The 13,801-nt window shown below is 44.1% G+C and overlaps 1 pseudogene across 1 annotated transcript; it reads left to right on the forward strand.

The window, feature by feature from the left end:
* The first annotated feature begins 2,160 nt into the window (after positions 1-2,160).
* LOC148004141 (F-box/LRR-repeat protein 14-like) lies at positions 2,161-7,564 on the forward strand (annotated as a pseudogene). Its single transcript, XR_015627273.1, has one exon. The product of XR_015627273.1 is annotated as an F-box/LRR-repeat protein 14-like (transcript).
* The last annotated feature ends 6,237 nt before the right edge of the window (positions 7,565-13,801 follow it).

The raw sequence follows: 13,801 nt of genomic DNA on the forward strand, positions 1-13,801 counted from the left end.
CTCAAGAAAAAGTTTAGAATCGAGATATCTTTTTGATTCTCCTGAATAAATTTTTCAGGCGGTCTACCTCTATCAAATCTGATCAGTAGGACTCTGAGGTTTCCAGAGCCTAATCACAGATTTTAAAAACACAAAGACAAAATCTTTCTCCCAAAATACTGTGTTCCTTAGTCTGAAACCAGAAAAGCTTGTATCTTGCACTCTCTCCCAGAGTAATAATATAATCATAAAACTCAAAGTCACACCCATCATGAATATTAAACAATTTTTTTAAAAAAAGGAAGTAAGCTAAACAATGAGCCTGATAGGCTTTTGTACTCTGTGATATCGGGAAATTATCCCAAAGTTCCCTTGGAGCCCACGTTAAGAGAATTCGAGCTTCCTGTTGTGGTATATATCAAAAGTAACCACAAACTCTCACTAGCCGGCATCAAGGAGCCATATGGCCTTAGGTGGGGTAATTCATAAAACAAACCAAATATCTTTTATCAATTCCAGTATCAATAAGCAACACATCAAACCAGGACTTTAGCCCAAAATATCTCAATCTGTTAAGCTCTCTACCCGGAGCCACAGATTTTTCTTTAACCTTAATATTCTAAAATATATGCCTGCATTCACTCTCCTTGGTGTTACAGACATTTCATCACAACTCTCTACTTGGAGTTAGTGACTAATTTTTCCCTATCTAAGTTCTGCACCATGGATGAAAATCCCTACCTGATTCAGGTAATCTCTTTACTCTCTTCTTTCTAAAAACAAACTCAATCACCTTTTAATAATACTTGTAATTAAGAAGTAGCTTGTCTAACTAGGATTTCAACCCAAAATTCCCGTGGAGCCCACGTTAAAAAGAATATGAGTATCCTGAAAGACTTTCTAAACAACTTTCTTTAAAAAGCAGCTTTTAATCTCTAACTCTCTGATCTGCCATTACTTATCACACAGTAGGGGACTGCCAGCCCCTTTCTTTGTTTGAACCCCCCCCCCCTTTAAGATATCACATGACTTAACATGGCGCCGGCTTCCTCTTACTTAGAGAATAAACACTTTCTCTCAACTCTCAGGAATACTAGTGGATTCTTGCCTATCACTTTGGCTCGCCATCTGTTATTGTAAAAATATAAAAATAAAAATGTATTGTGGTCTTTTGCCCCGCTAGGTCTGCACCGAGGTGCCCCAAGATATCTGCTAGGTATCTTGGCGGAAACACAGCCCAGCCGCACACTTTCCTACACACAAACCCTCACATAAAAGAACACACAACACAACAATCTTAGATCCAATTGGTAAGATATAATTGCCCACTTAAACATACAAAGCCCGGTACTATCCATCCCTTGAGAACATTAATAACAACCTGTAAATACACAGAGCAGAATCTTAACATCACCTGCCATGGCTTCTCCCCTCTCTCCACCTTCTCTTCTCTCTCCTAGTCTCCTCCTCTTCCTTCAAACTTCTCTCCAGTCCATCCTTCCTTCTCCTCCAATGATAGGCCTCCTTCTATCCTGTACCTGCCCCCTCACCTGTACTTTACAAATTCAATGGAGAGGTGGTTCTGGTGAAGTCACCTGAGTCCTGAGTACTTGACTTGGCAACTGTCCTTGGGGCAGTGGAATTAGCATCAAAATACAGTAACTTCAGGGCAAACCACAACACTTCACTCCAACAAATTTCTGGGCCAGGTGGAGTGGCTTGTGCCTGTAGCCCTCTGAAGCCTGAGGCAGAAGGGCTGCTTCAAGTTCAAGGCCAGTTTGGGCAATATTGTGATTTCAGTTTAGCCTGGGCTGCTGAATAAGCCTTTGTCTCAAAAAAGAAAAAAAAAAAAATCAGAACAATGTCTGGTTCTCCTTCAGGTCACAAAATTTTTTTTTCCAAACTAGCCATTCTTCATACTTTCTCTGACTCAATTAAAAGAAGTGAAAAGCAGTCTTTTTCCTGCTTCCTGATGCCCAATCTTTAGACTACCACACTCTGGTTCACCCCGCACAACTCATCTCGAATTTCTGAGAACCTAGTCTCGATAATCCTCCATGAATATACTATTTTTAAATTCTGTCTCACATCCCTCCTTCTACTCCTGATAGAGGCGATTCATTAAGAATCCACAATTTGCCGCTCTCGGCGCCTCCCGGGGCGGCTGGGCCCGCGCCTCCTGCACCCGGCGCGGCGTAGCGGCGGGAGGAAGATGGAGACCCACATCTCGTGCCTGTTCCCGGAGCTGCTAGCCGCGATCTTCGGCTACTTGGACGTCTGAGACAAGGGTCGCGCGGCGTAGTTGTGCAGGGCCTGGCGGGACGCCGCCTACCACAAGTCAGTGTGGCGGGGCGTGGAGGCCAAGCTGCACCTGGGCCGGGGGAACCGGTTGGTGTTCCTCAGCCTTCAGGCCCGGGGCGTCCGCCGCGTGCAGACCCTCAGCCTCCGACGCAGCCTCAGCTACGTGATCCATGGCATGGCGAACATCGAGAGCCACAACCTCAGTGGCTGCTACAATCTCACAGATAACGGCCTGGGCCACGCGTTCGTGCAGGAGATCGGCTCGCTGCGCTCTCTCAACTTGAGCCTCTGCAAGCAGATCACAGACAGCAGCCTGGGCCGCATAGCCCAGTACCTCAAGGGCCTGGAGGTGCTGGAGCTGGGGGGCTGCAGAAACATCACCAACACCGGCCTTCTGCTCATCGCCTGGGGGGCTGCAGCACCTCAAGAGCCTTAACCTCCACAGCTGCCGCCATCTCTCGGACGTGGGCATCGGGCACCTGGCCGGCATGGCGCGCAGCGCTGCCGAGGGCTGCTTGGGCCTGGAGCAGCTCACTCTACAGGACTGCCAGAAAACTCACGGATCTTTCTCTGAAGCACATCTTGTGAGGGCTGACGGGCCTCAGGCTCCTCAACCTCAGCTTCTGTGGCCGGATCTCGGACATGGGCCTTCTGCACCTGTCGCACATGGGCAGCCTGCGCAGCCTTAACCTGCGCTCCTGCGACAACATCAGCGACACCGGCATCATGCATTTGGCCATGGGCAGCCTGCGCCTCTCCGGTCTGGATGTGTCATTCTGTGACAAGGTGGGAGATCAGAGCCTGGCTTACATAGCCCAGGGACTGGACGGCCTCAAGTCCCTCTCCCTTTGCTCTTGCCAGATCAGTGACGATGGCATCAACCGCATGGTGCGGCAGATGCACGGGCTGCGCACGCTCAACATTGGACAGTGTGTGCGCATCACGGACAAGGGACTGGAGCTGATCGCTGAGCACCTGAGCCAGCTCACAGGCATAGACCTGTACGGCTGCACTAGGCTCACCAAGCGCGGCCTGGAGCGCATCACGCAGCTGCCCTGCCTCAAGAGTCCTCCACAGCAACATGAGAGACCATGGAGAAACCCAGAGACCTTTATCTCTGCCGAGAGCCCGAGGCTATGTGAAAGGGAGGAGACTGAACTTCGTGTCTTATCTGTGTTCTGTTCATGAAATGGGAGGAGCGTGTGAGTTTGAAAAACTTTTGTTTCTAAATGGAGGAATAGATGACTTTATTTTGGTGGGGGGTTGGGACTGTGGCTTTAAAACAAATGGCTTTTGAGTAGGATGTATATTTTTGTTGGATATTTTGTTTGTTTATTTTTTAGAGTCCTCCACAGCAACATGAGAGACCATGGAGAAACCCAGAGACCTTTATCAATTAATTGTACTGTTTGTGAATTTGTATAAATGATAACAAAGATCCTCTTAAAACGTTTATATTCTTACAGTAAAAGGTTAAACCGATATTTATATAATAAAAGGAAATATGAAGTATGTTTTTAAAAAAAAAAGCACAAAAAAAGTGTCAGTAAGTGGGCTTATGTTGTAGAATTGTTTCAATTGAGCTTGCCTAGATTGTTGTCCATATCCCAAAGTCAGGCTGTCAACTATTACTCAGAGGTGTGGTTCACTAAATCATGATTATTGTTCTGAGCTTCAGTAATCTATATATAGTCTTTCTGATCATGTGCAGTGGCAACAAATTCTACTCTAATGGTCAGGGTGAACATGAACAAAAAAGATTTCGTGACAAAATGAGGAACACACACACACACACACACATGCACACACATACGCACAGAAGAGAGAGACAGAGTTAGACAAAGGCAAACTGAAAAACAGACAGATACAGAGAAACAGAAATATGGAGGCTAGAGACAGAGACATGGACAGAGACAAAGAGACAGAAAAATTCCTAAAGGATATATTTGTGAAAATACCATTGTGTGAATGTAAATTCTGTATTCTAAAATAGAGACATTGACTCCTTGAAGCTCAGTGAAAGGTATTTGAAAATCAATATTTCTTAAATGCCACATAAAAGCCTCTAAAGTAGAAATTTTGGATTTTTGGAGACTTGGTTGTGACTTGTGAGGTTTTTCTGGAAGCTGTCTTATAAGAGTATATTTTTGCTGAAGCAAAGAGGTGGGGGTATATTTTGCTAAGAACAGACACATGGTGTTTTCCTGTAAGCTGCCTGGAAAGAAGTCATATGATACTTTGCTAGAGCAGACATTTGAGAGAAACCACGATATTTGGAAAGGGTATAAATATAGCCCAATAGACAGTGGGCAGCACTGTGTGGTGTCAGTTCACTTTGCTGCTCTTTGCTGGTCTTCCTCTGTTATGATGGTGTAGAGAGAAATGCACCAAAAAAAAAAAAAAAAAAAAAAAAAAAAAAGGTGTTTGCAAGTAGATCACCAACCACTGCAGATACTTGTGAACTAAGCTTAAGCTTCTGCTATCTTGACAATAAAGTTTGAAATTGTTCCAAAGGGGAAAAAAAAAGAATCCACAATTCAAGGACAATGTTAATATAAAGGTCCTGGGAAAACGTCACATGACCCATAAACATTAAACAGATCAGTGACGGTCACATGACCAATGGAATAAACTGCACAGTTCCCAACAATCTAAAGGTCATGGTACATTTGTGTGCTCTATTTTTAGAAACATGTTAGCTATTGCTCCAGACACAGACCACCGTCTGCTTGTCAAGCCAGGGCTAACAGCGCTGTGGTGTCAGGAAGCTTTGGGACAGGTACATACGTGGGTAGATAGGGTGTTGCTGACAGACATTCACAAGTTAGAAGACCTAGAAAGAATTGTACAATTTCCCAAGTAAATAATTCTGATCTTAAAAGCCTTCATAAACACAATCTTTTAATTTTTCTAACCTAAGTTTCCCCACAATTTTCCCCTGTGAGTTTCAGAGACTGGGCAGCCCTCTGCTCAGCGTGATATAATCTCACGTACGTGAAGGGTGGGCTCTGCCCACCGCCTCACCACAAGCCCTCTATTCTCTAATCATGACGACAATGTAGACTTTCTCCAGATTCTTCTATTCCAAAAGTTCTATTCATATTACTTTTACGAGACAAAGACCAGATGCATAGTACTTCGATGTTTCTGATAGGCTGTTTTTCCTAGTTAACATTTAATGGAACACAGGCTTCTCAAGTATTAGGATTGAAAAAACTTAACTTGGAAAATTACATGATTTTTACATGTTACAGGGAATACTCTTTCTAGTCTGATAAATCAAACCACAACCCAAAATTACAGCTAATGAACTGTCTAGCACATATATTCCTCCCCATACCACACGAAATAAAGTCACTTACCTGCCACACCCTTAGACCTGGGCTCTTCTCCCTGTTCTTCTAGGCTGCATGGTGGAAGGCAGGCAAACGAGCTTTCCATTTGTGGCTCATGGCCACCTTTTCTGTTCAGGTAGGAACCAAGGCTGCCATAAAAGACAGATAAGAGCAAAGGACGAGAAAAGTAATGTATAACGTCTACAAACATCAGCATGATTTTTAGTGACCTCGCAGAACCTGAGAATTAGGAAAGAAGCCTCCTTCACTGATAGTTAACTTCTCTCCCTTAACCCTTATGTTTCTGATATGTGATGTTCAAGTGCCAGGAAGGGCTGAGACGGCTCAGCATTCAGAGCCTTGTTGCTCTTACAGAGGACCTGGGTTCAGTTCCCAGCACCCATCCAGTGGTTCACAGCATTCATAACTCCAGTTATGGCTCAATGCCTTCTCACCTCTGTGGGCACCAGGCACACATATGGTAAACATACATGCATGCAGCAAGCCAAACATTGAAACATATAGCAAATCTAAAAAGTACAAAATAAAAGATTAAAAAAATAGAGTCCCCAGAGAACTATTTGTTATTTCTAAACACAAAGAAGTTAGAGTAATAGAAAGTTCAAATTTTATTTAAAAATTACTAACTAGGAGGAACTCTTTTGAAACATACAGGCAGGGTCTTTGGGGAAAGAGCAAGGAATTGGTATATATCTTGTGTGGATATGGTGTGTGTGTGTGTGTGTGTGTGTGTGTGTGTGTGTGTGTGTATATATATATATATATATATATATATATATGTCAGAGGTTGATGTCATCTGTATTCTTACACCACTATCTACCTTTACCCTTTGAGGCAGGGCCTCTCACTGAATCAAAGCTCGATTGGTCTAGCCTAGCTGGCTAGCCAATGTCTGTTTTCTCTGCTTACCCTAGCAAACCCTGGGGCTTCAGTCGCATGCTGCCCTTAACAGCTTTTATGTGGGTTCTGGTGACCCACATTTGAGCCCCTGGGCTAGCACAGGCTTTTTTTTCCCTTCAGCTAAGCCATCTCTATAGTCCGTAGAGTCTTTTGTTGTGAAACTATTCTCTGTATTGTCTCCCATATGAAAAAAGTCACAATTATGACAGAAAGTTAACATGGATTGTCATTTCAATAGGGTGGCAGTGTCCATCAGAAGGAAGAAGGGGACATGGTATGAAATTATGATCCAGCTGCAAAGTTCATTTTCCCCCAAAAGCATTATCTATATGCACTGACATAAGAGATCAAGACGGTGGCTCAGAACACTAATTATATAAACGTGCCATATGCAAACCTTTTCATAGTTATTAAATTCGTTGTGTTCTTATTTGTATAACAGTATGTTTATTTGTATAACAGTATGTTTATTTGTATAACAGTATGTTTATTTGTATAACAGTATGTTTATTTGTATAACCGTATGTTTAACCAAAAATTGATCTGCTTTCAAGTTCGACCATGTTAGTACTTTTATTCTTCTGGCTCTCTTTTTAAGTCTGATAAGTTTTTTAAAAAATCATTTTTTTTCTCTTCTGTAGACAAAATAATGATAATAAAATCCTAGAGCTAGAAAGGCTTAGAGGATACCTGGGGTGAGTTGCATCCTCTCTAAATCAATCCCCGTCACCGTGGTGATTGAAGACAGCAGAATGGCTTAAGAGACAGAACCCTGGAATCCAGAATGCTTTTCCAGCTACACCGTACTGCTTAGATCTTTAGAGCTCTGTGTACACTCGAAGCAGCAAGGCAGGAGGGCTGAACTTCAGGTCTCTGAATCAGACTGCCTACGTCTCAATCCAGGCTCCAAACAGACTGCGATCATGAGCAAATTAGCTATTACCTCCGTCTCCATTATAAATAAGATTAACAATAACCACCAAAAGAATTATTATATGAAAGATTAATACAAATAAAGCTTGTGGAACCACCACTCTGGAATACTGTAAGCAGTTAATAAATGTCAATGGGAACTTGTCCTGGTTAAGGTTAGTGTTGCTGTGATGAATGCCATGACCAAAGCAACTTGGGGAGGAAAGGTTTCTTCATCTTATATGTCAGGTGACAAACCATCACTGAGGGAAGTCAGAGCAGGAGCCAGGGGACAGGAGCTGATGCAGAGGCCACAGAGGGATGCTGCTTACTGACTTGCTCCTCATGGCTTGCTCAGCCTGCTGTCTTATAGAACCTAAGACCACCAGCCCTAGGGTGGCCCCACCCACAATGGGCTGGCCCCCTCCCTGTCAATCACTAAGAAAATGCCTAACATTCAGATCTTATGGAGGCATTCTCTCAAGTGAGGCTCCCCCCTTTCAGATAGTTCTACCCTGTGTCAAGCTGACATAAGACTAGTCAGCACAGAAGTCTACTGATAAAAAACAAGGACCCGAATTACAGTGTACTAGAATTGAGCACTGGATATTTTGTGTTTAAGTATTTATCTGCCAGTATTCCACCTTGACCCATGAGTTGTGTAGCAATGAAATAGTTGGCTCACAACGCACATGCAAACTTCCAGACAGAAACACACAGGAAAGCTCACTTGAAAACTGAGTGTCACTCATTTGGTGATCCTCTGGGACCAGATACTCAAGAGTTTCTGATATTCAGAAGTGTCTTCTACAAATACCTCTCATCTATATGCAAAAGTATTTTCAGTAACGATCACAAAATGAAATGTTAACAGTCAGGGTAGTGAAAACTCCCTTACACAACTCTACTTATGAGCCAACAGAAAATAGAATACACTTTATAGTAACGAAAGCATAATGGGGTTTATTAATGTTTGGGAAAGAAAGATGTGCACACATGGGTCTGTACTATGCTTCATGCTACCTTCTATTTTCCCAGACACAGTCTTTAGCTCTGAAGCAAACACTAACAGTTAATAAAATTCAAAGTGAAGCATATCTGAATTCAATTATTCAAATCACAATTACACATACAAGCTAAAAATAGGTAATGGCCAACCAATAATATAACTCAAAGCGTTCCGCTTTTTTTCACCCTTAAACACCACATAGTAAGCGGGGTGTGGTGGTACACTCATGAGGGTGACACATTCATTGAGGGTGACACAGGAAGACTACCCTGAGTTTAGGCAGTGCTAGACTCCTCGCTGTCGGTTTCTTCATCCTGGTATTCACAATGGCAGCATATTTAGTGAGACATCGATATTCTCAAGTAGGGAGGGACAGCATTAAGATGCAAGCTTCAACTCTTGGCTTGCCTTGAACTTTTATGAACTTACTTGGAATATACTCAGCAGCTAAGGTCATGTTTAACTAAAGACCAGCTGCAGCACAGGGGTTCTCTAAGTTAATGCTGATGTACAGTAGAAAGTATGTCAGTGGATAAATGGTTAAAATATGTTAATTTGGAAGGGTGCTGGTAATTAAGTCTAGGCCTTCTTCCAGTATGAAACTCTCTCCATTCCCCCCTCCCCTCCCCTCCCCTCCCCTCCCTCCCCCTCCCTTCTTCTCTCCTCCCCTCCCCCTTTGTGTTTTACTAGGGACTGAACCTTTTTCTTTTAATATTATTTTAAGAAAGATCTGGTAAATGTGCCAGTCAGCCTCAAACTTTTCATCCTCCTGCCTCAGCCTCCTGAAGAGCTGGAGTTATAGGTGAGTACCACTACACTCTGTAAGAAAACCGTTTTGCAGCTGTTTATTGCAGCTGAAGGAATATATGCTATTGTATTTCCTGTGGCATCCAATATAAACTGTCTGAATATGAATGTTACTAATTATGTCAAATATATTTACTCATTAAAGATACCTCGGTAGGATTTAAAAAAGAAACCTGCTGTTAGCAGTTAATGTGAACACTTAAGGCTCAGGTAAGTATCGCCCAACATAACACAGTCTACTTTCCCAGCTCTCACGGACACAGCGTGGCTTTTCTGTGTACATTCCACGTTCGCAAAGCTGAGTGATAAGGTGTTTAGATGCACCCATAAAGTATGCACTGGGTGCTAAGGCATTTAGAAGCCCCTATAAAGTATGCACACGCAGATAAACACCAACAATTTAAGGGTTTGGTGTAGAACTCCAATTTTCACAAATTAGGAGACGTCAGATTTTTTTTTCCAGTTAGTAACTTGAACAGGTCTTTTAATCCTGAGGCCATCTATTTTTCAGACACTTACATAGCCAACATCATCTTCGATTTAACCTCCCATGATCTGGCTGCCATGGTATGCAAAATTCTGTTTGTGTGATTCTGGTGCTCTTGAAAAAAAAAAAAAAAAAGTCTGTCCTTCCTTCCCTTTCTGATTTTGAACTTTTGAAGTAGGGCTTCACTATATAGCTCATGCTAGCCTTGAGCTTCCTATGTAGCCCAGGCTGACTTTAAACTCACAACCCTCCTGCCTCAGCTTCTCCAATGCTAGGAGTAATGACACCCACCACCACTCAGGGAAAAAAAAGGGGGGATATAATATTTTAAAATGAAAGATGTGGCTTACCTCTAAGGCTCTTGGCATGGATATTATACCAATGATACCTAGAAGCAGTATTGTCTGTCAAGAAAGCAATACACACATCTTAAGCCGTCTCTTCCACCCTGCATTTTAGCTTGTTTCCTTCTAGCTTTGTAACTCCTTTACACACGCAAAGGCCTCCCTCCCATTCCTCACCTGCCACTTATTGAAGCAACACACCTGTGCTGTTTGTAGCTGGAGGGGTTCCCAACCCCCCCGCTATCAATAATGATCACCTGAGGCAGTTACAAACAACATTCCCAGGTCAATCATCTGGAAATTAGATTTCAATGCATTTGAGAGGCTCCAGATTCTGTGTTTGTCACCGATTCATAAAGACCAAGAAAGCGGAATAACAAAAGAGAAGCCTGCCTTAGATCAGTTCTAAATCAATGTGGTAATCAGTCTCTGGATCTCAGGAATTAGTATATGAGAAAAGAGCTGGCAAATTTAGAGAAAGCAGAAAGGCAGCTTGTCTCTATGTCCCTGGTCCTCCTTCCTCATGTGTGCATGTTCGTGTGTGTGAATGGTGGCCAGCTAAGATTTCAACACCCTAAAGAAATCAGAGGATTTTAATCTGGGCATGTGCTGTGGAAGTGACACACCACCAGGGGGAAACATAGAGTCAACAAGTTAACAAACATTTGGGATTTTTTAAATTTCCATAGGGCTGTGGAGGAGGAGGGAAGAGAAAAGAGTAAAGAGATCTGTGGCTCTGCATACAGCTGAGAGGCAGAACCCTTGAGTAGCACAAAGGAGGCCTGGATTCCATGGCCAGTGCAGCAAACCCAAACAAGACAGAATACAAAGGCAAAAGATGTCCTGGTGTTCTTCTCTAGTTCCTCTTAGACAACCACGGTAGAAAAAATGTTACCCTAAAGTAACATTTTAAGTAAAATATTTAAGTAACATCTTTAACACTTACATTTAAAAGAAAAAATATATTAGAATATAAAGATTCTGGATAAATGGATTTTTCTCCCTATAAATACTTGTACTACTCTTAATATTTAATTAGCATTTTATTTAATTAGCCTTTCTTTGACTTACAGTTTAAAGTCCATCATTGAGAGAAGCCAAGGCGAGACCTGATGCAGAGGCCGTGGAAGAACACTGCTTGCTAGCTTGAATACCTTGCTTTCTTATAGCAAGCAGGACCCAAGGTGGCACCGCCCACAGTGTGGGAAGGCACCGCCCATACCGCCCATAGTTTGGGAAGGCACCGCCCATAGTGTGGGAAGGCACAGCTGGACCTTTCTACACCAATCTTTCAAGAGAATGCCCCACAGGTGTGTCCACAGGCTAATCTAGTGGACACAATCCTTGAACTAGATTCAGCCACTAACAACACACACACACACACACACACACACACACACACACACACACACACACACACAAAACCTACCTTCCTTCCTTCCTTCCTCTCTTTCTTTCTTTCTTTCTTTCTTTCTTTCTTTCTTTCTTTCTTTCTTTCATTGTCTCCCATTCTGTAGGCTGTCTTCTCTTGATTTTCTGGCACGTGGGATGGGGGTGGGGAGTGACTAATTTCATGCAATCTCATTTATTAATTCCAGGGATTATTTTTGGGGCTTGTTATTAGAGTCTTTTTCAGGAAATCAATACCTATTTGTATCTTAATGTTTTGCCAGATGTCTAACCAGCGAAACACTGTCATGAATGCGGTTCAATGCCCTTAAGGAAACTTAAGTGTAGTTCTAACTGGGGGAAGGGGTTTGCACGAAGGGAGGGCAGCATTTCTACTTTCCCGTCTATTTATGCCTAGAACCGGTAGGGGGAAATCCTGTCAAGCCACGTAAGTTCTACAGCTATCCCCCCCCTCCCCGAAATTAGACACCACAGATGGTTAAGAAATGTTGGTAGGTGGGGACTAAACAAAGACATTATACTTTTCCCTTCAGATGGCCGAATTTAGATGTATATTCAGTGTCTAGACATTTCTGAATCTATTAAAAGACAGATCCAAGCCCTTCAGGCAGTTCTATCTATGGCCGGGGTTTCAAAGTCTTCAATTCTAATTTCTATCCTCTTGCTAGAAGGGCTGAGTCGGGGAGAGAAGGCAAAAATGTCGTAGGGCGTTCCTGAAGACCACGTGAACCTAACCAAATAGTGATTATTCTGGAAGGGAAGCCAATGGGGAAGAATCCCAAAGTCATCCAGAAACTTTGTGCTCTAGAGAAAGAAGGGTTTCCGACCTTAAATCCATCTAAGAAGGCCAGAACCGCAAAGTGGATATATATATATATATATATATATATATATATATATATATATATATATATGGAATTTTAAACTATTCTTAAAAACTGTTTGTAGTGAGCCATATTGGATTTGGGCCTGGCCGCTTTGTAACTGTAAGGCCACAGTTAAAGTCATGGGATTGTTGGACAGAGGCCTCTCCCATGTATTTACGGCACAGGAAGAAAAGATTAAGTAGTAAACACCCGGTGTCTCCACTGCATGACCTCTGCTGAGCCCGGCTGATGCTTGTGGAACTGACACACCTGGACCACACCTGGGTGGTGGTCAATTTACTTCTGCCTTTTGCTTCCTCAGCCTTTATCCTTGAGATTTAGGCTGGTCTTCTCGGATTTCTCCCTAATTAATTCAGGTCTCACCGAAGTCAAGAGCCAGGTAGTCACGAGCCAGGGTTTCCCACTGTGCTTCCCAGATATTTTCTACCTGGAGACGTGGGTATATAAGTGGTGAATAAAGCTACAGGAGACTCTCACTCTCTCTTCCGCTCTTCCTCTCTCCTTCCTCCTTTCTCTCTCTTCCTCTCTTCCTCTCCTGGCTTGACACGATAACCTGTGTGTGTGTGTGTGTGTGTGTGTGTGTGTGTGTGTGTGTGTGTGTGTGTTTCTTTCATCCTGTAGGCTTTGGCCCGATTCTCGATAACCTGTGTGTGTGTGTGTGTGTGTGTGTGTGTGTGTGTGTGTGTGTGTGTGTTTCTTTCATCCTGTAGGCTTTGGCCCGATTCTCGGTACCGTGTCGGTTCCTGCGCCGACAACTGTTCACAGCAGTATTCATTTACACGTGAGGGCTTTCTTTTTTTTTAACTCCCAGATTGCTGTCACTGGGTCTACTCAATCGGGACAGGCGCTTCAAGGGCAAAACTCTTCGTCTACAACGTATGACCAACATACACGGTGTATCTGTCACGTGAGAACGTGATGGGGACCACCGAGAGCTGGGCAATGCCTTCAAAGGCTCCTTGGGACAATGCACACGCCAGGGGCGGCAGGCAAACCCCCCCCCCCCCCCAGGACACCGCGCTCGGCCGCTCACTGCACAGAGTGAAAACACAGCCAGGACGGTACGTTGGGACCGCAGGCGCCCGCCCACCTTCGGCCGCACCCGCCAGCCTCCGCTTCGGGCTCTTGTTCGTGAGTCCCGTCACCCGCGCCACTTGGCCTGCCTGCCCTTCGCCGGGGTTGACTGCCCACACGCGGCCCCTGCTAGTCCCAGTTTCCTAGACAGCCACACGGCCCCTCTGCAGCCTCCGGAACGCGCGAGCGGGTGCGGGCGCGGGCAGCGAGAGCGCAGGCGCGGGCCCGGGAGAGACGCGGTCGCGAAAGCGCGTGCGCGCGCGCTCGAGTGGGGTGGGCGGAGGGAGCGGCGGGGCCGCGAGGGGGCGGGGGGGGGGGCGGAGAGGGGAGCCCC

This window comes from Rattus norvegicus, chromosome 8 (assembly GCF_021556685.1).
Source record: "Rattus norvegicus strain SHRSP/BbbUtx chromosome 8, alternate assembly SHRSP_T2T, whole genome shotgun sequence".
Lineage (NCBI taxonomy): Eukaryota > Metazoa > Chordata > Mammalia > Rodentia > Muridae > Rattus > Rattus norvegicus.